Source organism: Mauremys reevesii, linkage group 12, assembly GCF_016161935.1.
Source record: "Mauremys reevesii isolate NIE-2019 linkage group 12, ASM1616193v1, whole genome shotgun sequence".
NCBI lineage: Eukaryota > Metazoa > Chordata > Testudines > Geoemydidae > Mauremys > Mauremys reevesii.
In genome coordinates, this window is record NC_052634.1 from 15,108,205 (window position 1) to 15,132,405 (window position 24,201).

General features: G+C 43.6%; 1 long non-coding RNA gene across 1 annotated transcript in view; it reads left to right on the plus strand.

Moving 5' to 3' along the window:
* LOC120375493 overlaps nt 1–23,913 on the plus strand; it is a 65,362-nt gene extending 41,449 nt beyond the window's left edge. The window contains exons 2-3 of the long non-coding RNA XR_005586577.1: nt 23,137–23,185; nt 23,804–23,913. This is a non-coding gene — a long non-coding RNA (uncharacterized LOC120375493). The remainder of the gene's footprint in view (nt 1–23,136; nt 23,186–23,803) is intronic.
* The last annotated feature ends 288 nt before the right edge of the window (nt 23,914–24,201 follow it).

Consider the following 24,201-nt stretch of genomic DNA (forward strand, 5'->3'; position numbering starts at 1 on the left):
GAATCAGTTTGTTGGCCTTTATTCTGGGCAGCAGGTCTTGATTCAATTCTGCCCCTTCTGCTACACTTTGAGATTCTGTTTCTACCCTGCTACTTCATCCTGCAGTGGAATAAGCCAAAGCACCTTCAGCTCCTGGCTGAATCCAATCAAGCGACATCACACATCTCTGACTCAGTGACCTTTGCCAAGCTGGAGCCATCGTGAGCTTGGTTGAATGGCAGGCAAATGATCAGGAGAAGGATGAGCAGTGCAGATGGTTTTAACCAGATTGGATGTTTTGCAAAGATACAATAGGTGCCAGAGAGGAACAGTAGCAGTGAAACCCATTAAATCAATTAAAAAAAAATCCATGAAACCTGGCACATGCTGCAGGCTGTTTCTGTGGAGAAGGCAAAGGATGAGGAGTCAGGCAATGTGGGTTCTTGTCTTTGCTTTCCCATGTGTCCATTGATAAGTCACTTCCCCTCTCTGTGCTTGTTCCTCGGCATTCATACCAGGGCAGAGTGTTACCAAACCAGCCTGGTAGCCTTTTTCATGCCCGTTGTACCAGTGTAAATGGTATGCAAAGTGTGGGGAATTGGGCCCTGAATGGCTCGTGAGTATTGCTTGGCCTTGATTGGATCTCTATTTTGTAACCTTTCTGGCATGGGGCTATTACTAGGTCACCCACCCATGTCATGTGTTCTAAAGCCTGTGATCTAGCTTGGCTAAGCTAAACTTTTACAGGTCTCAGCCTGTAGGCCTTGCATTACAGCCATGCTTTACTTAAATACCTAATCCACATTCATCACCACTAAATCCTTGTCAATTTTATACTTAGCCATTTGCTTGGGCTGGGAGCATTGATGAAGCACTGGGTGTGTCCTCTGGGTGAGGGGCACCTAGGAATGGCATATATGGCATACTCAGGTTCAGAGCTGTCCTGATGGGCTGACAGAGCTTCCAACGTGGTGCTGGTATGACAGTTTACCTTTTTTTCAGTGCATGTGGTGTTCATGGAAGACACTGGACAGAGAGGCCTAGAAATTAAAGTCCCCAAATCCACTAAGCACACAAGCTCTCTCTGCTTTGGTTCAGTCTGCCCAGGGACAGAAACCTGGGTTTCCCACGTCCTAGGTGAGTGCCCTAACCACTGGCCTATTCTAGAATAGGTCTTGCTCTTTTTTTTTTCTGTTAAAACTTGCCAAAGTTCTCAGGTTCAGTCCAATGAAAAACAAAAACAAAATTTGAAAGCTCAGAATTGTGCATGAAATGCAATTCTTGTTTTCTGGCCAGCCCTGATATGGACCTCACAGGAGCAGGACTGCCTGCAGGTGATGGAGCAAGTTCAGTGTGACCTCCTTTCCTCGAGGGACTACATGGAGGCCACTGAAAAGACATCACACATTTTAGTCAAGACTGATCTTGGCTGGAGTCAGTCCAGAAACCTGGAGAGCAAATATCTCCTTTATGCCCATTTATTTTAACCTCCTGAGCCACCTCTGTCAAGAAGATTGTAAGGATTAGGATATGTAAGGGCAAATATCACATGACAGCATTCGCTAACTGTGAACAGAATCTGTGGGTCGACTCTGAGTTGATTGGAGCCCCCTTTCATTTGCTTCCTTTCAATGCTCACATTTACATATTGCACATCAGCAGTGTTTGCCTGGCTATCTGGAAGGGTCTTTCTTGGGATTGGAAGTCATCCACTTAGGGAGCAGAAACAGCACCATGCAATTCTTGAGACTTATAAGGATATGTTCACCTGCAGTATATTAGTCAGACATTAGGTGTCTCTGTTTGCTATACAGAGTTCCAGGCAGAGTACTGTCCCTGGTAAACATAGCAGACAAAACGGGAACTCAAGCTGTGTGAAAGCTTGTTTGTTTGTGTTTGTTGTTGTAGCTGTTTTCGTTTATGAATTAGTCCTGTTTAAACACTGAGAATTCCAAGAGTTCCAGAAGAATGTGAAAGATCTTCCCTATTACCTTCCCAATGAATACTAAAACGCCTGAGAATAATCTATTGTTCTCTTTGCAAGACACTTTCAGGAGCAGACTTCCCATTTCCAGGGCAGATATAAGCTCCCTTCTCTCTCTCTCTCTCTCTCTCTCTCTCTGTGTGTGTGTGTGTGTGTGTGAGAGAGAGAGAGAGAGAGAGAGAGAGAAGAATTGCAAATAAGTGACATAAAGACAAGTTGTTTGAAATCAGGAGAAAGATGCACTTTGACAAGGATAGATGGAATGTCGTTGTGCCGGGTCGAGGGGAGCCCTGGATGCAGCTAGCATGCAAATCCTCCTGGGTTTTTCAGCTGGAAGCTAAAAAAAAAAAAACCCAAAAACCTAGCAGCTTCATCAAGACTCAGACTCCCTTTGCATCCAAAAGTGGGTATTGATTTTCCACCCGTGACTGTTGTAAATGAGAATTTCTCTGTCAAAGCCAAGGCCTGTGCTAGTTGTATTTCTTATCTCTTTACATATGATTACCTGCTCTTCATGGTTTCATGGTTAAAATCATAATGAACTTTGCCAGCCAAGTCAGTCCATCATCTCAAGCTTGTTTGTGTGAGTGATCAAATGAATTCTCTCACTGGTTACTCACGGCTCTATCCGCAGGCTACAGGTTTATTGACTTACCACTAATTTTCTTGTCAGGATAATTCTTCCAATCAAGATTTAAAACAAACTGGGAGGTTACTAAAGTGCTGGAGATTAAAGTCCTAATGCAGTTTGATTTGATTAAGATACTTCTTACCTTTGGGCTTAGGTGGTTTTTTGTTGTTGTTGGATTCTGTGGGGGTGGGAAGGGTAGATTTTTATTTCAGTGCAAAAGTTCTCTTAAAGGGAGCAAGTTGTTTGTTTAGAGAAATCCCTTCTCCCATGTCAACATCTGCTGTTCTGTATTTGCTCATGGGGTGGGGAAGAAATAGATTATTCCCACTGCATCAACCTACAGACTGCCGCTGGCTGCAATTTTCTTCAATTTCTTGCCGTGAAAAGCAGGCCTGTTCATTTTGTAAGTGGTGCTTTTGTGCGTGACCTATATTTTGAAAACTGATGGGGTCACCACCTCCCTGTTCCCAACCTGTTGAACCGAAGAGCATCTGAGATCTGCACTGGCTTGTATTTATTTGAGAGATTATTTAAAAGACATGGTTGATATTAGTAATAAGAAGGCAGTGCTTTCCTCCCCTCCTCCTTTGGAAATGAAACCATAGCCTCTAGCTCCACCTGAACAAGAAAGAACCTTCCCTGGTATCTCTTTCCTCCAAAGCTGATTTAGAAAGCACATCATCATTCTTCATTCATCACCTGCCGGTCTCTTTTTTCCATCACTGATTGCTATTAGGCTACCTGAGGATGTCCTAGTTAGGCAGGTAGGCAGCATGCTTTTGCATCTGTGATGCACACTTACCTAGTATCCATGCTGGCCTTCTTTAATGACAGCTCTCATTCTCATTTGATCTGAGATTGGATTCACTGCTGGCAGAGTCAGGTAAGGATACAGCTTCACCCATTTCAACACTGCATTCTGTCTTTATAAGTTTTTTTTTTCCCCAACACAAGTTTTCTCATTCTTTTAATCTCACTTTCTATTAAAAGTCTTCCCAGAGCTAATGCAATAAATTTAGATCCAAAGCCAGATGCATAGCAAAACTTTTGGCAGAGAATACTCTATGAGAAGACATTGCAAATGAAATATGCTTTCCCTTGGGGATTATTCTACAGTTTAATTTAATTTGATATTTCGAATTAAATTAATTCAAATGGTTATGCAGTTTCCAGGGAAAACAGACTTCATTTATGATGTTCTGCCACCAAATTGTTTTGCTCCTATCATATATCTTATATTGTTAAGCAGGAATGATAAATAGTGACAGAGTAGGACTGTTCATGTCTCTTGTTTTACAGCTTCTGCCCTACATAGGACAAGTAAAATCCCTTGCGCTGAGACTTCTGTGTAGGGCTGGTCAAAAATATTCCATCAGAACTTTTTTCCAGTGGAAAATTGGGTATATGACAAAACAACATTATTTGTGGAGAGTGTCTGCTTTCCTTGAAAAATTCTTATACTTTCCTAAAACCCAAAAAATTAAGTTTATGAATGAAAAATTTGGAGGTTTTGGCAGGTTTTTTAGGAGGGATTTTCAGATTTTGACAGGTTGGGATAGTGAAAATTTTAGAGTTTTCTGTTTTTCAATAAAAACTCAAATTGTTCCCTGGTGGCAGACATATTTACCACCCAGCTCTAAGTCTGTGCACATCTGGAATTTAGATGGCTCTTCTGGATTTAGAGTGACTTTGTTTCTTATGTGTATGGGGCCAGTGCTGTTGAATCATCTCTGGAAAGACACATCCCCATGGATGTTCAGGCTGGTGACCATTTCTGATGGTGGTGATGGGTGAAATCCTGGCCCTGCTGAAATCAACTGCCAAGCTGCCACTGTCCTCAGTAAAACCAGGATTTCACCCCAGGTCTACACAGCAAAGATGGTTGAATTCCGGCCCTATCTGCCTTCAGACAGATACTGAATCATTATGAATTTGGGCCAGCTGGAAGTTCAGCTGGCATGTCATGGCCTTCCCTGACAAAACCCAAGGTTTCCAAGTTAGAATAGCACTCCCCAACCTAGGAAAATGGCCCTTTGGTTTTGGTGAAAAATTAAGAGTGAAAAGAGAGAGCAAAAATTAATCACTTTTTTTAAAGCAAACCCTCAGGATTTTGACAGTTCTCTTAGGTGTGAAAAAGTTCATGCCAGTGCTATGGCATAGGGAAGTGCCATTCAACAGACCTGAGGCACAGAGCAAGCAACTTGCCTAAAGTCACACCCATGGAACCGACAAGTGGTAATTGAACCTAGGTCTTTTGAGTCCTAGGCCACATCTCTAATCATTAGCCTATTCTTCCTCTCTTCCTTCCCCTTTTTGGGGCTGCAGAATGCCTCACCTTTAGTGAGCTAGTGGTTTTCTAACAGACCAAGCATAGATGGTCATAAAACAAATGCTACTAAAGACCCATTTGGATTCCCATTGAAGTTCACTATCTGTTAACATGGTTTTTCTCCACCAGCTCTTACTATCCATAGTCATCAGGTAACTTACACCCAACTCTGAAGTACATTAAGACAGGATAATTCAGGAGAGTGTTTGTATCCGGAAATATATGTAAGCACTTTCTTATCTGCTGGCCTGTAGAAAAGTCATTACTCTTGACAGGGAAAAGATATATTAGTAATATCACAGAGGCTTTGGAAGAGTACATAAAACTGGTTTCATTTTCCAGTCAGCTGAGATCGATTATTTCCTAAGCAAGGGATTTAGATATTTGTATGCAGCAAAATAAATAAATACATTGATATTTGACATCTGTTTTCTTTCAATTGTGAAGTATTTTGGGGGTCAAATTCTCTCTCACATACTTCTCAGACAGTAGATGAGAGAAATATAAATAGAATCTAAAGAGAATGGAGTTGAGGCTTCACTAAGACATAGAGATTCAGACAGGGATGAATATGATAGACAAGCAGGCTCAGTCCTGGTACAAAGAAAGCATCATCATCTTGCCAGCTACTATAATTATTTATTATTTGTGTAACTTGAGCACCTAGGAAGCCCCATCAGGGATCAGGTGTTATACAGATGTGTATCTAGAGCTGACTGAGGATTGTTCAAAGAAACATTTTTTCATTGGATAATGCCTGTGCGTCAAACCCAAAATGTATCCGTTTCAATGAAAACGTTGTTGGGAAAGTTTTTCAGAGGCAAGATGGAATTTCTGGTCAAAGCCAGAGAGAGGCAGACCATCCTTGCCCTGGCTGAATAGTCAATAACCCTGTGGCTAGGTGACTTACTTAGGATATGAGAGACTGAGGTTCAAATCCCTGCTCTATCTGATCTGGAGCAGGGACTTCTGCCAGGGTGTTCAATCTCCATGGTGACTGCCCCAACCCCCAGGCAATAGAATCATCCAGTTAAGGTGTTCTCTAAGCAGGCCTACCAGATCAGGCCCCAAAGCCAAGAAAGGTGGGCGAGCACCTAGTTTGTGAATCACACAGGAGCTTAGGTGTTTTTTAGGTGCCGGGCAATATCAGAACGAAGGTGGCTGTACACGGCACCCAGACACTGAAACATAGGTGCCTGGTGACTAGGCACGTGCCTGGTGACTAGGCACCTGCCTAGAGGGTTTTGTGGCAGCTGAGTGGGGGTTCTGTGAATGCCAGTGCTGTCTAAATGGTGGACTACGGTGCCTATGTCCCCATTGTGAATCCCGCCCAAAATAACTTGCCCAAAAGTCATCCACCTGGTCAGTGGCCATGCTCCCAGGCCAGGGCTCTATCCACTATACCATACTGTCCCTCAATGCAATTCAGTCAGTGCATACACCTCACACACTAAGCAGAACCAAAGCATCCTCTGATTATTTGCAACTGTGTTTTGTTCTGCCCAGGCAGACTTCACTTCTAGCCATCCAGAATCTCACTCACTAGATAGTGGGGAAATCTCTCCAAATTCTGACCAAGCTCCTGGAAAGGGGTTGAGTCTCAGGTTCCTGGTTTCCCTGGCCACTGTCACGTCTGACTGTGGGTGGCAAGCCTTGGCATGGTGTGTTGTGGTGGGGTTTGGTTTGTTTGTCTGCTTTTTCGTTATAGCAATTTCCCCTTTAGTCCTTTGCAAGACACAAGGAAAGCAGCCAGAAAATCTTAATCTTGAAACGTCAGTGTTGTGGTTTTGATTGTGTACTCCCAGTGGTTCCAATGCAGAAATCTCAGTAAGGCTAAAGTGGCTCTCTGGACATTATCAAGGAAACCAGCTTGGGCTTGTGAATTAGTGTCAATTTAATGGAGTCTGGAATCTCCCCAAACCCCTGATGCTTTGACACCTCTCATCGCTACCAAAACTGCCTTCCAACGCAGCCACTTCCTCTTTACTTGGCTGTAGTGATTTACCGGGAATTACACCCCCTTTCCCATTGAAGCTTCTCCCTTGCTGGTGATGGGAATGACAGCATGGCTAGAAGTTGAGGCACAGCCCCACCGGCACACTGGCATGTGTGGAGAGGAAGGGGGAGGTGTTTTGGGAAAGAGCTCTCGCTTATGGTTTTTTTCTTGCAAACTCTTTCTCATGTGGTCAGGCCACGCTAAGGCCCCTTACCCACTGGTAGCATTTGCAGGGTCAGGCCTCTGAAAAGTAATTTCTTTAAGCGGTCCCTGTAATGTCCCACTGACTCTGTGAACAGATGTGTCTATCACCTGCTCTCCTGCCAGCTGCCAGAGAAATTTAATTTAAAAATAAATTTAACTTGAAATTTAAAAAAAAATCACAAGCCCACAGTGATGGGCCTCTCCGAGCCAGCCTTGTCCCTGGTACCGATTTGTTCACACTGTCCCCTATAGCCTCTCCTACAGTAGTGGCCCTGGTCCTTTATAGCATTTAATGCTCTATTGCACGCTTTTCGCTAAAGGAGCTTTTTGCCTATTAACAAAGCTTCTTGTGTTTAAACAGAGGTTGACTAAACTTGATTGTTTTCTTTCTTTAATTGTCTGCATTCCAGTTCCATCTAGGAACTCCAGCTGAAATTGTAGCCCTGTTGTGCTAGGTGCTGTACATAAACTTAGCATGAGACAGACCTTGCTCTAAAGAGCTGACATTCAAAATGGACAAGAGAAAGGAGTCTGTCTATGCTGCAATCAGAGGTATGGTTGCAGCTTGGGGAGACATAATAGCTTTAATTTACCTAGCACAGCTGAAAAATAGCCGTGGTGGCATGGGTTCAGTGCAGGATAGGAATCCAAGTATGTGCCCAGGGTCCCAGACAGGCTTGTGCGGCCTCGGCTAAAGTCCATGGTGCTGCAGCATCACTGATATTTTTGGCTGCACTAGTTAGAGGCTAGTTGCAACTGGCAGCCCGTGGGATAGATTCAGCCTAGAGGCTGATTCTATCCAGCCCCCAAATACATCAGCCCTTGCCTTACAAAATGGCATCCTCCATGTGGCATGGCTTCGCATACAGTGTATGTGACGTCATGCTTCATGGAGGTCACCATTTGGCTTCTGTATGTATCAATTCATGCAGCCCCCGTAACTGAAAAGGTTGGAACAAAGCTAGCGAGGGAATGGCTACCTGAGCTGCAGTCACACCTCCAGCTGCAGCATAGACAGCCCCTACCAATGGGAGAAATACCGTTATCCCCATTTCACAGAGAAGTAGCCAAAACACAGAGAGATTCAGTGACTTTCCTAAAGTCACACAGGGAATCTGTGGCAGAGCCAGGATTTAAACCCAGTTGTCCTTGAGACTCACTTCAGGATGTGAAACACAGGACCATCCTTGCTCTCGTTAGGAACTACTAGAGCTGGTCAGAAAATGGAATTTCTATCCTTCCAGAAAGTCCAACATTTTGGGAAAAAGCTTATCCCAAATTGGGACAAAAAGTCAAAATATTTCATAGAACAACATATTCTAAATTATTTCAATTCATAAATACTGAACGTTTCAATAATGCTGTGACATTATCTTAAATACATTCAATATTTTCTATTTCCATAATATTAAATTATAACACCTCAAATGATAGAGAAAATGCAGCAATGGAGTCAAAACAAAATATTCCAGTTCAATTTCAAATTGTTTCAAAACTTTTCTATCCATACTGACTTGTTTCCACAAAACATTTCAATTTCCACAAAGCAGAGTTTTCTGGCAGAAAACTAAACTATCAGTTTTTTTTTTCAACCGTAGCTAATTATTTCTGATCTAAGACAACAGGGAGACAAGGAGCAATAGTCTGACATGAAGAAAGGAAAGAGTTAGATTAGGCACTGGGGGCGGGGGTAGGGCAGAAGGTAGGGAGAGTGGCTTCTTGGAGCCAGTGGGACTGGGGATTGACATGGGCTCCCAGGAGGAAGGAGCATTGCTGAGACTGGGGTTAGAGGAGTTATCAGTGGGACATGGGGGTGTGGTTACTCTTTTAGGGTGCAGCAGTCACACACTAGAACAGGAGTCAGCAACCGTTCAGAAGTGGTGTGCCGAGTTTTCATTTATTCACTCTAATTTAAGGTTTTGCTTGCCAGTAATACATTTTAACATTTTTAGAAGGTCTCTTTCTATATGACTATAATATATAACTAAACTATTGTTGTATGTAAAGTAAATAAGGTTTTTAAAATGTTTAAGAAGCTTCATTTAAAATTAAATTAAAATGCAGATCCCCATGGATGGGTGGCCAGGACCTAGGCTGCGTGAGTGCCACTGAAAATCAGCTCGCGTGCCGCCTTTGGCACGCATGGCATAGGTTGCCTACCCCTGCACTAGAAGGTCTTTGGGACAGAGTCCTGCACATTACGGCCTGCTCATTCTGGGATCTGTAGTAATTATTGCTTCTTGCACAGGCCTTGGTAAATACTCCTAGTAAATCCCCAAGTAAATGCCATGTATCCTGCCGTGTGGTCCAGAGGGCAGAGATAAGCGTGTGCTATATTTGCTCTCTATGGAAATGATGCTTATGTTGGAACTCCCCAATGACATATGACAACTGCCATGTAATTATATGCTCCACAGTTACCTTTGAAGTGGAAAAAAAAAACAGTCTTTCATTCTCTTTGTGCCCCGGGAATTTAGAGTTGTTGCTGCAGAACCCAATAACACAGATTTCTATAAGTTTCTATCAGTGCTAGGGAGAGGCAAACCCACCGAGATGAACCTTTGTGCCCAATCACTGTCCATTCTCCCAGCACACACTTTTCACCCCCTGATTCCTGCTCAGAAGGGCATACTAACAGGGACCTGCTCAGTCTGCCTCTAGGTCCATCCTCTGTCTCAGTTTCCCCAATAGGTTGGTTCTCCCAGCATTGTTTGGTTACTAAGGCGACTTGGTCCTCCAACTAAGTTGCAAAAATCCATCCCTTTGGGGGTATCAGAGTTCAGACAAAAGGAAGAGTCTTCCACCTCAGCCTTAACTGGGCTTGGCCCTTCCTTGCCAAGGCTCTGTCTTCTCTTTTAGGGCTCTTCAATCTGTCCTCTGGGCTCAGCTCAGTCTCTGCATTCTCCCCTCATTCACAGGGGTCATTGCATCACCTCACTAGGAGGCAATATAGGAGGAACCCACAGCCGCCTCTTCTATGAGTTCCCAGGGCTGTGCTAAACAACTGTGCTTGCCTGTAGTCTCAAGTGCCCTGTCTCTCCTATTCCAGCCCTCTGGGATGTCCTCCCGCTCTTCTATAGAGCATCGACTCCTACGGCTGCTCCCCTGGAGTCCTTCTCTGTTAGACTTTCCCTACCCCAGAATTCCTCCCCCTGTAAGTCTCCTTCCAGGATGCTCCTATCCCCTCCCCAAGCAGACATGCTTTAGTCAGATGACCCTTGTTACATGACTTCAGTACTCATCTCCATCTGCGGCGCTGGGAAGAGTCTGGTGAGAAGACTGCTGAGCCTCAGCCCTCTGAAGGGCCAGCTGACCCTGTGCCAGACACCTTGGGACATGTCAGCTGACATATTCAAAGCAGGGCAGGAGATTTAGCTGCACATCATCCATTTAAGTGATTCCGCTGCTTCAGAAGCCACAACCATTGTTTCTAGCCCAGCTGGCTGCTGAAAACTTTCAAAGCCAATTTCTATAAACCGAGGAATTTCAGAAAGTTCCTAGAAGGTTTGGATGCTCCTCAAAACTTTTGAAGGCTGATCCATAATGTAAAGGCTAGACCTGTGGAACTCCCCCAATGTGTCATATGGCCTTGTCCCAGAGTCTTCCTACAGCATATGAGCATTGGGTCCTTACAAGTTACAGCCATAACGTTTATTTATTTATATATGATGTGAGTTGCCTCCTTGGGCACGATGTTATCAATTGTACTAATGGCAGTGAGTTCCTTAAGTAACCAGATAATCTTTTTAGAGCAACATGAGGGCCTCAAAAGGATCTTCTTGTATAAATATCCAAATATTTAGATGTTTTTCCAAATGTATCCCATGCTCTTTGTTCTGGGAAGCAAAGGCATATCCAAATCCTCTTCTTCTGGAGCTTCTTCCATAGCAGCATCCCAGCTTTTGGAATACTAGAGCAGATAGGGATGCTATAAAAAAAACCTTCACACTGTCAGGATTTCTTACAACATGTCTAGGGTCTCCTGGTTTCATCCTGTCTGGAAATACTATATAGACAGACTTTTCTGGGTCCCTTTGGTGGTTTTTATAGCAAATTGTGGCTGGAGGCATGCAGGTCTTGTCACTGGCTTGGGCTGAACCTTGGGACCTTGAGCACCAAAGCTGTAGGTTTCTACCCGTTGAGCTAAAAGTGAAGTTCTTGAACTGTCCTCACAGCGTGGGATCGATGGCCGCCACTCCCCCATCGACTTTGCTTCTGCCTCTCACCGAGCTGGAGTTCAGCAGTTGATGGGAGAGCAATCGGGGATTGATTTATCGCGTCTACACTACACGCGATAAATCGATCCCCGATAGATCGATCGCTACCTGTCGATCCGGCAGGAAGTGTAGATGTACCCTCAGTAGCAGTCTGTTATAGTGTATGGGAGCAGCCACTAGAGGATGACATAATCACAGACCCTAAGCTAATGTTGTTGTTATTTATTATTTCTATTGTAGTAAGGAGCCCCAGCCGTGGACCAGACCCCATTGTGCTAGGCTCTGTACAGACAAAACTAAAAAGGTGGTTCCCACTCTGAGGAGTTTACAATCTAAATATATGTATTGCCCTTCTGCTTGGGGTCCCAGCCAGGACATCCAGAGGCAGCGTGAACAATTTTAAAGTAAAACAAACAACAGCCAAACTTTTCCTAACTTTGTCAGAAGTTCAGGTTTGGGTCACGATTTAAGCTCCTTTCTGTTTTCTCCAACCCAATTCCTGCAGCCTTGCCGTTCATTGAATGTTAGCAAGCATTTCTGTCATGGCCAAAGCAGCTGTGACCCCCTTTCCTCATTGTGAGGCAGTCCAGTTTCATCCCTCCCCCGCCACTGTTCTGACAAGTTTTACAAGACTACCTGCCTTGCTTCAGAATAAACTGTTTGCCTCCGAGGTTAATGACCACTGAAGACTCAGAGAGAGCATTTACCTTTGAATATTTTTAAGTGAGAGTAAAGCCATGGTGAAGACCCTCAGATGCTACGGTGATGAGGGCTGTATAAGAACCTAAATAGCATAAAAAGGAGCTGACTCCCCTGACCCTGACATCAGTATCTATTCTTGCTTAGTTATGTCAGTGGAACAAAAGCCCTGGGAGCTATGGAGGCTGTTAAAAAATTGCCTCAAAAGCCCTTTGGGGGTGAAGCTACTGCCCTTCAGACAGTTTAGGAATTGTTGATGGACTAACCTTTTGGGACTGAGTGCTGCCTGTCGCTGAGGTGAGGGAGCAATTATTGTTTAAAGAACCTATGGGGACTGGCTCTGGTGGTGACCCAGAAACCGTTTAGTTTTTATTGCTTTTCATAACTTCCCGAGGCTAAAACTGTCTCCTGTAAAGAAAAGCTGGGCAGTTATTGGGGAAGCAAGCAAATAAGCACACAATGGCAAAATTTTAATGTACCCAGGGCTCTAACAGCCCAGAGCTTGGACAGCATCTTACTCTGGCCTGTGGTAAATAGCACTGGGCCTCTCGCTTTTTGTTTTGTGGTCATTGTTTTCTTTTAACATCCTTCACAGGCCTCATACAGATTCATTAAGAGGTCATGCTTAAATGTTGCTGTGAAACACCATTCCTGATGTGTTTCTGTAACACGGACTAGAAGCCACAGCTAAGATCAGGGCCCCAGCATGGTCAGGCAGAGAGTAAGACAGGGAGCATGGTCCAGTGGTTAGGGCACTAACCTGGGACCTGGCTTCAAATACCTGCTCTGCCACTGACGTCTAGTGTGTCTGTGGCCAAGTCACTTGTCTCATCTGTGGTGGTGCTGGTGGTGCCATCTGAGCAGTCAGGCTGACATGGTGGGAGCTCAAGTGGTGTAGTTCTAGCTGCAATCTGAGTGTCGATATTCTCTGGGCGATGGAGAGAATTCCCACTCAGATGTATGCCCATTGAGGGCAGTAATAAAGCCCTCAATGGGGATACATCAGAGTGGGTGGACCTTTCAGGCCCTGTTCTGTGACCCAAAGCTGCCTAGGGGTTTAGCCACTGAGCTGAACTGAAGACTGGCCATTCAAAAGTTTTTATAGGAGATCTGTTGCTGTGCCAGGAGTTTTCCACTGAGTGTTTGACCTGAAAGTGGCAGGTTATCTAGTTCTCCTTAATACAAGTTTCTCCTTTTTCCAAATCTCCTCTGCAAAAGGGAGCCAGGCTGCCTGTCAGCCCAGTGAGACGAGGCAATGGAGGTGATCAATACAGCCCTGAGTATGTAACCAGAAGGCTGAGTTCTGCTCTGCCGTGTTGTGAAATTGGAGGTGTCCAGTTTTATAAACCTGTAAGAACCAAGATTTGCTCATGGTTCATGCCCTTGGCACCAGTCATGTTGCGTGTATATCAACTCCTGCCTGCAGTGCGTTGATTCACTAATTAATTAAGGTTCATGCAGCACAGTGAAAATCGAGGGATGGAAAAGGATGAAAGAGGAGATATAGAATGATGAGGGCAGGATGTGTAGGGGGCAAACCTGCAGAGAAGAGCACTCACACCCCAGCAGTGGCTAGGCTCTGTTGGAATAAATTATGTACAGTAATAGTCTGTTTGGATGAAGCATTTGGTAATGGGGGGTCTGACGGGGACGGCCTGGTGGACTTTAAGCAAATTGTGAAATGTTTTAATCCTGGGTGCGGCATGGTACAGGTGTGCTGTCAGGGCAATAATCACTCACAGATGGGAAGAGCTCTAGTCACAGGGCAAGTACAGCACTGTTGGCATCAGAACCCAGCATCACCCAACGCTGCCCTTGAAATGCATAATCAACTCTAGGGCTGAGAGCTGAGGCCATGCTATGGTCAGTCCTCCCTTCTTTTGCTGAGGCTGCCAACAAGCAGGACAATGGCAGTGGCTCTTCTTTGTGATGTGGTGTGTATATTCTACTAGGAACAAGCTGGCGGCCACCAGCTTCTCACACCAAATGGCCACCGTGGGCCACATTACAAAGAATGGCCTACTTCGCAGAGACCACTCCATGCACAGATGAAATGCGGCCACCTCTGAGATGGGACAGGGCAGCCATTTAACAGCAGGCACAACCTCTACTGCAGGGGTTCTCAAACTGGGAGTTGGGAACCCTCAGGGGGTCGCAAGCTATCAGCCTTCACCCTAAACCCCGCTTTGCCTCCCACATTTATAATTGTGTTAAATATATTAAAATGTGTTTTTAATTTATAAGGGGGGAGAGGGTCACACTCATTGGCTTGCTATGTGAAAGGGGTCACCAGTACAAAAGTTTGAGAACCACTGCTCTACTGTATCTCAGGACAGGAAGTGAATACATCCAGTTAAAACTGCAGTGAGGAACTTAGAAAGGTTGCCATGTAGCTAGGACACCAGTGTTAGCATTCTAACCCATAGGAAAACCACCTTGGGATCTTTAAGAACCAGAAATGGATAGAGCCTTGGTTTTATCTCTCACCTTCCTGGACTGAATGGCTCTGTGCAGACATAGGCCTCGATCTGTAAATTGCTGTAACTCAGTTGACTTCAGTGAAGCTAAGCTCATTGGCACCAGCAGGGGAACTGTCCCAGAATGTATTATGAAGCCTACCATCCTGAAGACATTTTGCTGTATCAAGGTTTGGATACTGAAAGAAACCTGTTGTTGCCAATTCCCCTTCAAAAAGAGAAGGTGACTTGTGCTATTAATGATATAAAGCTCAGTCAGTCTAGCCCAGTATAACTCCCACTGCCTGGAGAATGCGTTGAGTTCATTAGTGCCAACTGTGTTCGAGTCTACATGACCTAGTTCACTTCCTGAAGAATCGAGTATCATCCCATTAATTTCTTAATTGTCTGGCGTTATTGAGAAGGTGCCTCCTTCAGGAATGGCTCAAGGTCACCTCTGGCTAGATGGCAGCTGAGGCGCTCAGCATGGAACTCACTAGATGGCTGCTGCTTCTTTTTCATTCATATTTATAAAACCATATTTTACACTGTTGCTCCGATTCCGCCCCATCTGCATTTCCCTGCATTAATCAATTGTACAACTTCCCTCCGTCTCCTTTATTCCCTGCTTAAGAATGAATGTGGTGAAAAAACATAATTAGATTCCACTTTGGTTAAATAATACCTTGAAAAACAGAGCAATGGCTTAAAATATAAGGGGAGAGTGAAAACCGCACAGTTTGAACTAACGAACAAATTACCTCAGGTCAAGTTGGATTTTAAATCAAGAGTATGGGTTGTTGTTGGTTCCTTTTTTTTTTTTTTGCTCCCCCCATCCCCTTTCCAGTGAATCATGAGAAATCTAGAGTTCAGCTGGATGGATGATTAGATTCTTTTCCATCCGCACTGAAAAATGAAATATTTCTATAATATTAAATCCGTCAAATTGATCAAAGTGCAGTGTCAAAAAACATTGTAAGTGCTTCTTCTCATCCAGTCCCCTTGGTGCTTGCAAATTGGAGACCTTTTTATGTCCCTCTCCAGAAATGGCTGGAGATTTTGTCTGCTAAGTGAAGCTGCATGTGAAATGAGTCTCACGTTCTCAGCACAATTCCCCAACTAGTGTCCCAAAGCTTGTGTTGCAATCTGGTTCAATAGGTAACCTTTGCTTAGGAGAAGAATGGAACTTAGGGTATGTCTATACTACCCGCCAGATCGACAGGTAGTGTTCGATGTATCGGGGATGGATTTAGCACGTCTCGTCTGGACGTGATAAATCGATCCGCTAATCGATGCCCGTACTCCACCTCGGGAGGAGGAGTAAGCGCAGTCGACGGGGGCGCCGCGGCAGTTGACTTGCCACTGTGAGGACGGCCAGGTAAGTCTAACTAAGATACTTCGACTTCAGCTACGTAAATAGAGTAGCTGAAGTTGTGTATCTTAGTTCAAACTCCCCCGCACCCCAGTGTAGACCAGCCCTTGGTATTAGAAATGTGGGTGTGACTATGTTTGTGTAACCAACAGTAGCATGGTGCATCTTTTGTCTCCCCCAGTGACTATATCATATATAGAGTAGATTTGGTCAAAAAAATCTATACGTTTTCCATGGAAAAAATTGCATGAAACAAAAAATGTACCTTTAGCTTGAAATTTATTTGACATATGTTTTGGGAGTTTGGGACTAAATGAAAACTGAAATAAAATCGGTTTTAGCTTTCATTTTTTCCTCTCCTTTTTTTGTCCTTCTCACTTTCCTCCCTAACCCTGACCTGTTTTTCTTTCACTGGAAATGGAGGGAGGAGATAAAAAAGGGAGACAAAGGGGGAAAAGCCACACAAGAAACAGAAAACCAAACACTTCTTTGTCTTGTACTTTTTTTCCTGGAAAACCAGAAAATTCTCCTAAAATGTAAATTTGCCACAAAAATATTCATTTGGGTCAAAAAGCCATTTTTCTTTGAAAAAAATGTTTGGATGGGGAAAACAATTCAACTAGCTCAAATATAGAGATTGATAAGCCTGCTACTGCACGCGCACTCCTGGGTTTGCTGCTATAGCTCAGGCAGGAGACACTCAGAACTTCAGAATCAGCAGTCTCAGGTTTTATTCAAGCGAATAACATGACCATGTGCAGCTGTTACATTTGAAACTTCTGTACAGGAATGGCTTGATATGGGGAAAATTCCATGTGGGGCAGAGAGCCAGCAGCAGGCTTGTCCTACTCACTGTGCATGGGCCATTCTTTCATATGTCCTAAATTAATCCCACAGAGCCTGTCTCATCATTCAGATTTCTTACAAAACCAGCTTTTTTTTTTTTGGTAAAAAGGTGTATATATCCCTAAATGGCCACCATATTTAGGGACAAATTTTCCTCTCAGATCTGGATCATAACTCTCAACTTCTGCTCTTTTTACATGCATGGAACTCCTTTTACCTTTAAATGAGGGCAAAAGTACTCAAAGGAATAGGTTTGAGGAAGCACACTTCTTGGCTACATCTATACTACAAACCACTATTGGCAGTGTGCAACGTATGTGTCACTACATAATGCAGTGAAAAGCTACATGTGAACGTGAAAGGCTCTGGCAGGGGGGGAAGAGGCAGGGAAAACTGCAGCAATGGGACACTACACTGCTAGATATAGTGGTGTAGACAGGAAGGCATTGCTTGGGCAAGCAGAGAGCCAGGTAGGTTATGTACTTGAATACATACATCCTCCAGGGGTGTCTTTACTTGCCTAAGCCATGCCTCACCATCTCCACTGCTTTTTTAACCCGTGGCAGCGGGACTACATGTGTACGTACACTACGTGTCGCCAAAAGAAGGATGCAGTGTAGACACACCCTTTGAGAGGAGAGTCCTCCATCTGAGAGGACATATGTGCTTTAAGCTTGTGTCTATTTGGGTATGGATATGCAACAGATTAAGGACAAAATGACTTAAAAAAGAGCAGATTTCAACAAACTCAGAAAACTGGTAGGTAAGTTCCCATGGGAAGAAAATCTAAGGGATAAAGGAGTTCAGGAAAGCTGGCTTGTTCTCAAGGAGACAATAGTAAAGGTACAACTGAAAACTATCATGATGTGAAGGAAAGACAGGAAGAATAGTAAGAAGCCAATATGGCTCCATCAGGAGCTCTCTAATGACCTGAAAATCAAAAAGGAATCCTACAAAAAGTGGAAATATGGACAAATTCCTAAGGAGGAGTGCAAAAGAATAGTGCAAACGTGTAGGGACAGAATCAAAAAAGCTAAGGCACAAAATGAGTTACACCTAGCAAGGGACATGAAAGGCAATAAGAAGTCATTCTTTAAATACATTAGGAGCAAGAGAAAGATGAAAGAAAGTGTAGGTTCTCTACTTAATGAAGAAGGAAAGCTAAAAACTAGTGACATCAAGAAGGCTGAGGTGTTTAATGCCTGTTTTGCTTTAGTCTTCACTAAAAAGATTAATAGTAACCAGACACTAAACACAATTAAAATTAAAAACAAGGCGGAAGGAATGCACACCAAAATAAGGAAAGAACAGGTTAAAGAATATTTAGATAAGTTGGATGTAATTAAATCAGCAGGACCTGATGAAATTCACCTTAGAGTACTTAAGGAACTAGTTAACGCAATCGCAGAACCGTTAGCAATTATCTTCAAGAACTCATGGAGTATGGTTGAGGTCCCAGAGGACTGGAGAAGGGCAACAATAGTAGCTATATTTAAAAAGAGGACCCAGGGAATAACAGACCAGTCAGACTAACTTGAATACCTGGAAAGATACTAGAACAAATTATTACACTATCTATCTGTAAGCTGCTAAAAGTTAATAGAATAATTAGAAATAGCCAGCATGGATTTGTCAAAAACAAATAATGTCAGATCAACATGATCTTCTTTGACAGGGCTACAGGCCTACAGGATAGGGGGAAGCTGTAGACATGATATATCTTGATTTTAGTAAGGCTTTTGACACAGTCCCACATGACATTCTCATAAGCAAGCTAGGAAAATGTGGTCTAGCTGAAATTACTATAAGGTGGGTACACAACTGTTTGAAAGAGTGTATTCAAATAATTATCAGTGATTTGCAGTCCAACTGGGAAGGTATATCTAGTGGGGTACTGCAGGGGTCAGTCCTGGGTCTGATATTATTTTTTTAACAACTTGGAGCGTATGCTTATAAAATTTGCAAGTGACAAGAAGTTAGGAGAGGTTGCAGGCACTTTGGGGGACAGGATTAGAATGCAAAGCTACCTTGACAAATTGGAGAATTGGTCTGAAATCAGCAAGTTGAAATTCAGTAAAGACAAGTGCAAAGTAATATATTTAGGAAGGAAAAATCAAATGCACAACTGCAAAATGAGGAATAATTGGCTAGGTGATAGTATTGCTGAAAAGGAGCTGGGGGCTATAGCATATCACAAATTAAATATTTGAGGTCTGGAAGGAATTTTCCCCCAGGTCATATCAGCAGAGATCCTGAGTGGGGCATTAGTCACTTGCTGGTTTGAACTAGTGTAAATGGTAGATTCTCTGTAACTTGAAGACTTTTACATCAAGATTTGAGGACTTCAGTAACTCAGCCAGAAGTTATGGATCTATTACATGGGTGGGTGTGGTTCTGTGTCCTGCAATGTGCAGGAGGTCAGATAGATGATCATGGTGGTCCCTTCTGGCCTTAAAGTCTACGAGTCAACAATGTGATGGAGTTTTTAAAAAGGCAACAAAACAGATAAAAGTCTTGAGACAAGAAGACTGAGGGGGGACTTGATAACAGTCTACAAATAGGTTAAGGGCTGTTATAAAGAAGACTGAGATCAATTGTTCTCCATGTGCACTGAAGGTAGAAAAAGAAAAAATGGTTTAGTAAATAAATGGGTTTAGTCTGCCACAAGAGAAGATTTGCTTAGATATTAGGGAAAACTTTCTAACTATGGAGTAGTTAAGCTCTGGAATAGATTTCCAAGGGAAGTTGTGGAATCCCTGTCATTGGAGGTTTTTAAAGACAGGTTAAACAAACACCTGTCAGGGATGGTCTACGTTTACTTGTTCTGCCTCAGTGCCGAGGGCTGGATTTGATTTCTCAGTGCCTTGCATTTGCATGACTCTATGTATGTAGTGTTTATTAGCTGTTCATTATTAATAACAAAGTGCTAGAGCAAATTAACAATAAAAATTTACTAGCTGCAGAGTTCAGCTCTGGATCTGAACTTCCCCGAAGTTTAAGGGGGAAGGATTAGTTTGGTCTCATTTCTCTCCTGAACACAGTGCTTTTTAGGCACAGGGCTAAGAGTTGAGAGACCCGTATTCTCTTACTGAATCACTTTGTGCCTTGGTTTCCCCTTCTGTAAAATGAGGATGACCAGAGCTGCCTTTGTAAAGATTTTGTCTGTGGATGATTATTTCTTTAAGAGCTCAGAATGATTTACATCCATTAGCTAACACTCACAAGACCTATGTGAGAGAGGTAAACATTCTTTTAATTACACAATAGGGGAAGCAGGTGGAGAGAGATGAAGTGACTTGTCAGCAAGTCAGTGGCAGATTCACCAAGAGAACCCAGGAATCCTGGTTCCCTGTCTTGTGCCTTACTCAATAGACCATTTGGCCCCTCTGTGGTTAAACTGGAGGAAGGTCTACAAAACAAGTATATCAAAACAGGCTGTACTGAGAACAGAGGGAAGGAAAGCAGCAAAGAAATGGATTACTACAACTTTACTGCTTACCAAATTAGAAACAATTTAAGGATTTAAGGATTAAGTACCATTAATTACTGCCCAACAAATGCTGAACTACAATGGAGCACTTGTGGAAATAGAGAGGACTTCTGCCTGAATACTAAATGGCTTCATTAATGCTCGGTGCAATTTCATTGAGTGATAAATTAATTCACCCGATGCATGAAGAATTACTGAATGGAATGTTGGGCAAATATCTTGACGACAGAAAGCCACTATGCTGGGCAGGCCGCATGGGCACCAGATGTATGAACAATGTGCACAGGAAAATGGGCAAGGGGAGAGCAGATTTTTATTTAAAAAAATAATAAAATAAGGTGGTTGGGTTTATTTCAGAGGAGCCTGTAACATATAGGAGGAAAGATGCTAGAAATTTCTCTGCCTGAGCTGGAAGGTGGAGGTTACAGAGATGTGGGGATTGTTCATCTTCCTCTGCAGCATGGGGCACGAATCACCTGCTGGGATCTTCTTGGCACGTCAGCTAACCAGTTCCCTGCCATTGCAGAGGCCTCAGGCTTTGGGGCACACACAAGAGTTCAGTCTCCTGAGGACTGAAGTGCTTTGGTCTAACGAAAGCTCAGTACCGGGATAAACATATTGGTCTGTGCTATGCAGGAGGTCTGACTAGATGGTCTGATCATCCCTTCTAGCCTTAAATGCTATGAAAATATGTTGGGGGGGGCAGATTATCCCCCATGTGCTACTGGGAGGTTCTGACACCTTCCCCTGAAGCATGTGGTGCTTGGCCATTGTTATAGGCCCTTAGCTCTTCCAGGGCCTGATCCAAAGCCTACTGAAGTCTACAAGAGGCTTTCCATTGACTTCAGTGGGTTTTGGATTCAGGCCCCTGTAGCACTTTGCATCTGTAAATCTCACTAGTCTTTGGAAAGGTAATCTCACCCCCCGCCCCTACCATGTGACTGATGGGGACAGGGATCCATAGCAGGTGCCCTGAGTGCCAGTGGCTCTCACTGGAATGGCAGTCCCCTTGTTGTTCGTCTCGGCACAGAGAGTCAGGGGGCCAGGAGACTGAAATCTTTTCATGGCCTTCCAGGCGGGAGCCTTCCAGAGCAGAGAGGAGGAGCAATGGCAGGAGGCAATGGGGCAGGGGAAGCTTGCCCATGAGAGAATCCACTAGAGGTGATGTCTTTGTTGTGCAGGAAGAAAGGAAATTCCATTCTCCCAGGCTGTCAGTCTCACAACAGTGTCAGGATGGCTGAGTTATCTCAGATACATGGCTTTGTCTCCCGCTTTCCTGCATGTGCTGGTCTCCATATGAAGGCATAGGTCCAAATGCCTCTCAGTTTTCCTGCACAGCTCGCCTTGTTTTTAATTCCTTGTCACCCATAATCACCTATATTCTGGTTTCTATAGCCCTTCCCTTCTCAGCAGGCGGGGTAGGTTGTTCTTGTTGGCTCCACCCACTGCCCAGTACCAAAACCATTTAAATAAATGAATCTAAAGGGCAGTGAGTTTAAGGCGGTGGGAAGGGTCTGGTTTGGAAATCTGGGAGTGAAATCTCCCAGAGTGGAGCTACAGTGATTGGAAGCCCCCAGGAATTGGCGCAGGGGATTGCCTTGGCATCATAAAAACCACCTTCATATGAAAGATCAGCTGCTGTCAATTGATACAAATACTGTTGCAGTTCTCAAGCTTTCCCAGTTGCATGGAAGTGGATTCTGTCAGTGAATGGACACCTCCTCTGTGTCAGCTTTCATTCTGCCTTGGAAGCAATTTCCCCAGGACGGAGAGGCAGGGAAGGGTTATCTGCCCACAACTGTTAGTTCTAAGGGTTCAGTTTCTCTGAATAACTGTAGAGTTACACATCTCTCTCTTCTGGCATCTGACAGCACTTGTAATCTCCCTGAGAAGTCTCTCTGCAATTCCCTTTAGTACATATCACCTGGAGTTCAGCTTGATTTTGTCTGTCCCATGAGACTTTTTAGTCTTCAGTTTCTTTGCAGCATTATTGATCTCTTACCCAGCTATGGGCCCAGTGCCTATATTAAGTGTGAACAAAGAGTCAACCACGACAGGTCTGAGATATTAGGGCAGGTACATTTAGTGACTCATTGAAGTGCTCTTGTCATCTTTCTCTTTATCTCTTCTCTGCACTGTCATTTATCTGCCTCCTCTGGCCTTTATTGTGCTAGTGAAATTTACTTTTACTGTACTGCTTTGGCCATCCTTTGCTGCATGTTGGCTTGGCATTTTCCCAACAGGATCAAAGGTTCTGTGTGCTCAGGTCTGGTGAATTTACATTGCTAAATCATCCAATGCAGAGAAGTGGTCAGGAACCATACTGGCACTCGGCTGCTGTGTCCATGTTACAAAGGGCATACTTAGTATGTCACTCCAGTCAGTACCAGTTCCGCCAGTGGATGGAGCCCTGGGAAGGGAGTGAGGAGACCTGTAATCTGTTGCTGCCCGTGATATCTGATGGTGTTCAACTCACTACATCTCTCTCTTTTTGTTTCCCTCCCTCCTTTGTCTGTCTTGTCTAATTAGATATAGCCTCTTTGGGGTCAGGGCTGTCTCTTGCCATGTGCTTGCATAGAACAATAGGCCCCTGAACTTGGTTGGGACTTCTAGATGCTCCTGGGATTAGAATAATAATAATCTGTGTTGGCCCAAGAACAATAGACCTCTAGATTGACCATTAAAGAACCAAAGAACAATAAAAATGAGTTTAATACTAGACATGTACAAAACCCAGACCAAGGTTTTGAGTGACCTAGTGAAACCAACTGAGGCTCTTATAGGAAAGCTGTTTTGCTGTCCATATTAGGAGCCATTCCATAGTTCAGATGGCAATCTCAGTTCCAATATAAACTGAGTATTGGAAGCTGTCCTGAAATTTTGTCAAAAAAAATAAATCATGTAAAAGAGGGTATTTTTTTCTCTGTCCATAGACGAGTGTCTGCCATGTTAGAAAGGAAATTACTGAAATTAAAGTTAGAGGTAAGTTTGGAAAATGCACTTTGATTTGAAATTTTTCACCAAACTAGCTCCTTTTTTTTCTGTGGCTTCTTCTAGCTATAGCTAATGGCTTTTATCACAAGTTTCTATGTAGTTAAACATAATAAAAAAACGAATAAACAGGCTACTTTAAAAAACAAACAAACCTGTTGTTATCTAGATATAGACTCATCAAAACCCTGGGTTTTCCTGGGAAAAATTCCTCTTCTCCCTTGAGCACTTGTGAAAAGTTCTCAAGGGCCTTTGGTGCATTTAACAATCCATTGCCCCACGTTCGCTCTAGATCTAACCTGGATAAGATGGTACACCATTCGGAAAGGTGAGACATTGAGTGTAACATCTTAGTGAAATATTGAGAACAGGCTTCCTACCTAGTCCAGAAACAGGAATCCAAGACAGTAAGGGACAGATTTTCAGCTGGCGCAATACCAGTGTAGGTCCTGTGACTTCTGTGGAGCTATACCAGCTGAGGATCTGGCGCCTAGGTTGTTTTCAAGGGATTTAGGAGCAGGGGAATAAAAACACCATAAACTAATTGGAGACAGAAGCCTGTCATTTAAAAAAAATCTGTCTGTATATGTTGTTCTCTCTGCTGTGCAGCGTTTCCTGGTTTCAGTGAAGCACTGCCTGTATCAAAGAACACCTAGACATGCGAAGAGCGCACGAGATCGCCTGGATGTTGTTTTCCGAAGGTGCCAGGAATGAACCCAGAAATTACACTATATATTTCTGAGCACCATCCACTGGCACCTTATCTATGAACTATTTACGTAGAGAGCCCTCCTGTAATACTTAGGCTCTAGCATCATACAAGTAATAAAGATATAAGAGTAAGTTTTCCCATTGCACTTTCTTTGCAGATACTTTGAAGATGCCCATTTTTCTGTTGTCCCCTTTTTAGGCTTAGTCTGCAATTCATTCGGCCATTGTAGGTAGGCAGGTGGCCCAGAGAGCCTCAGCGTAAGGGACTGCCTGCATGCCAGTCAGCCCCTGCATTA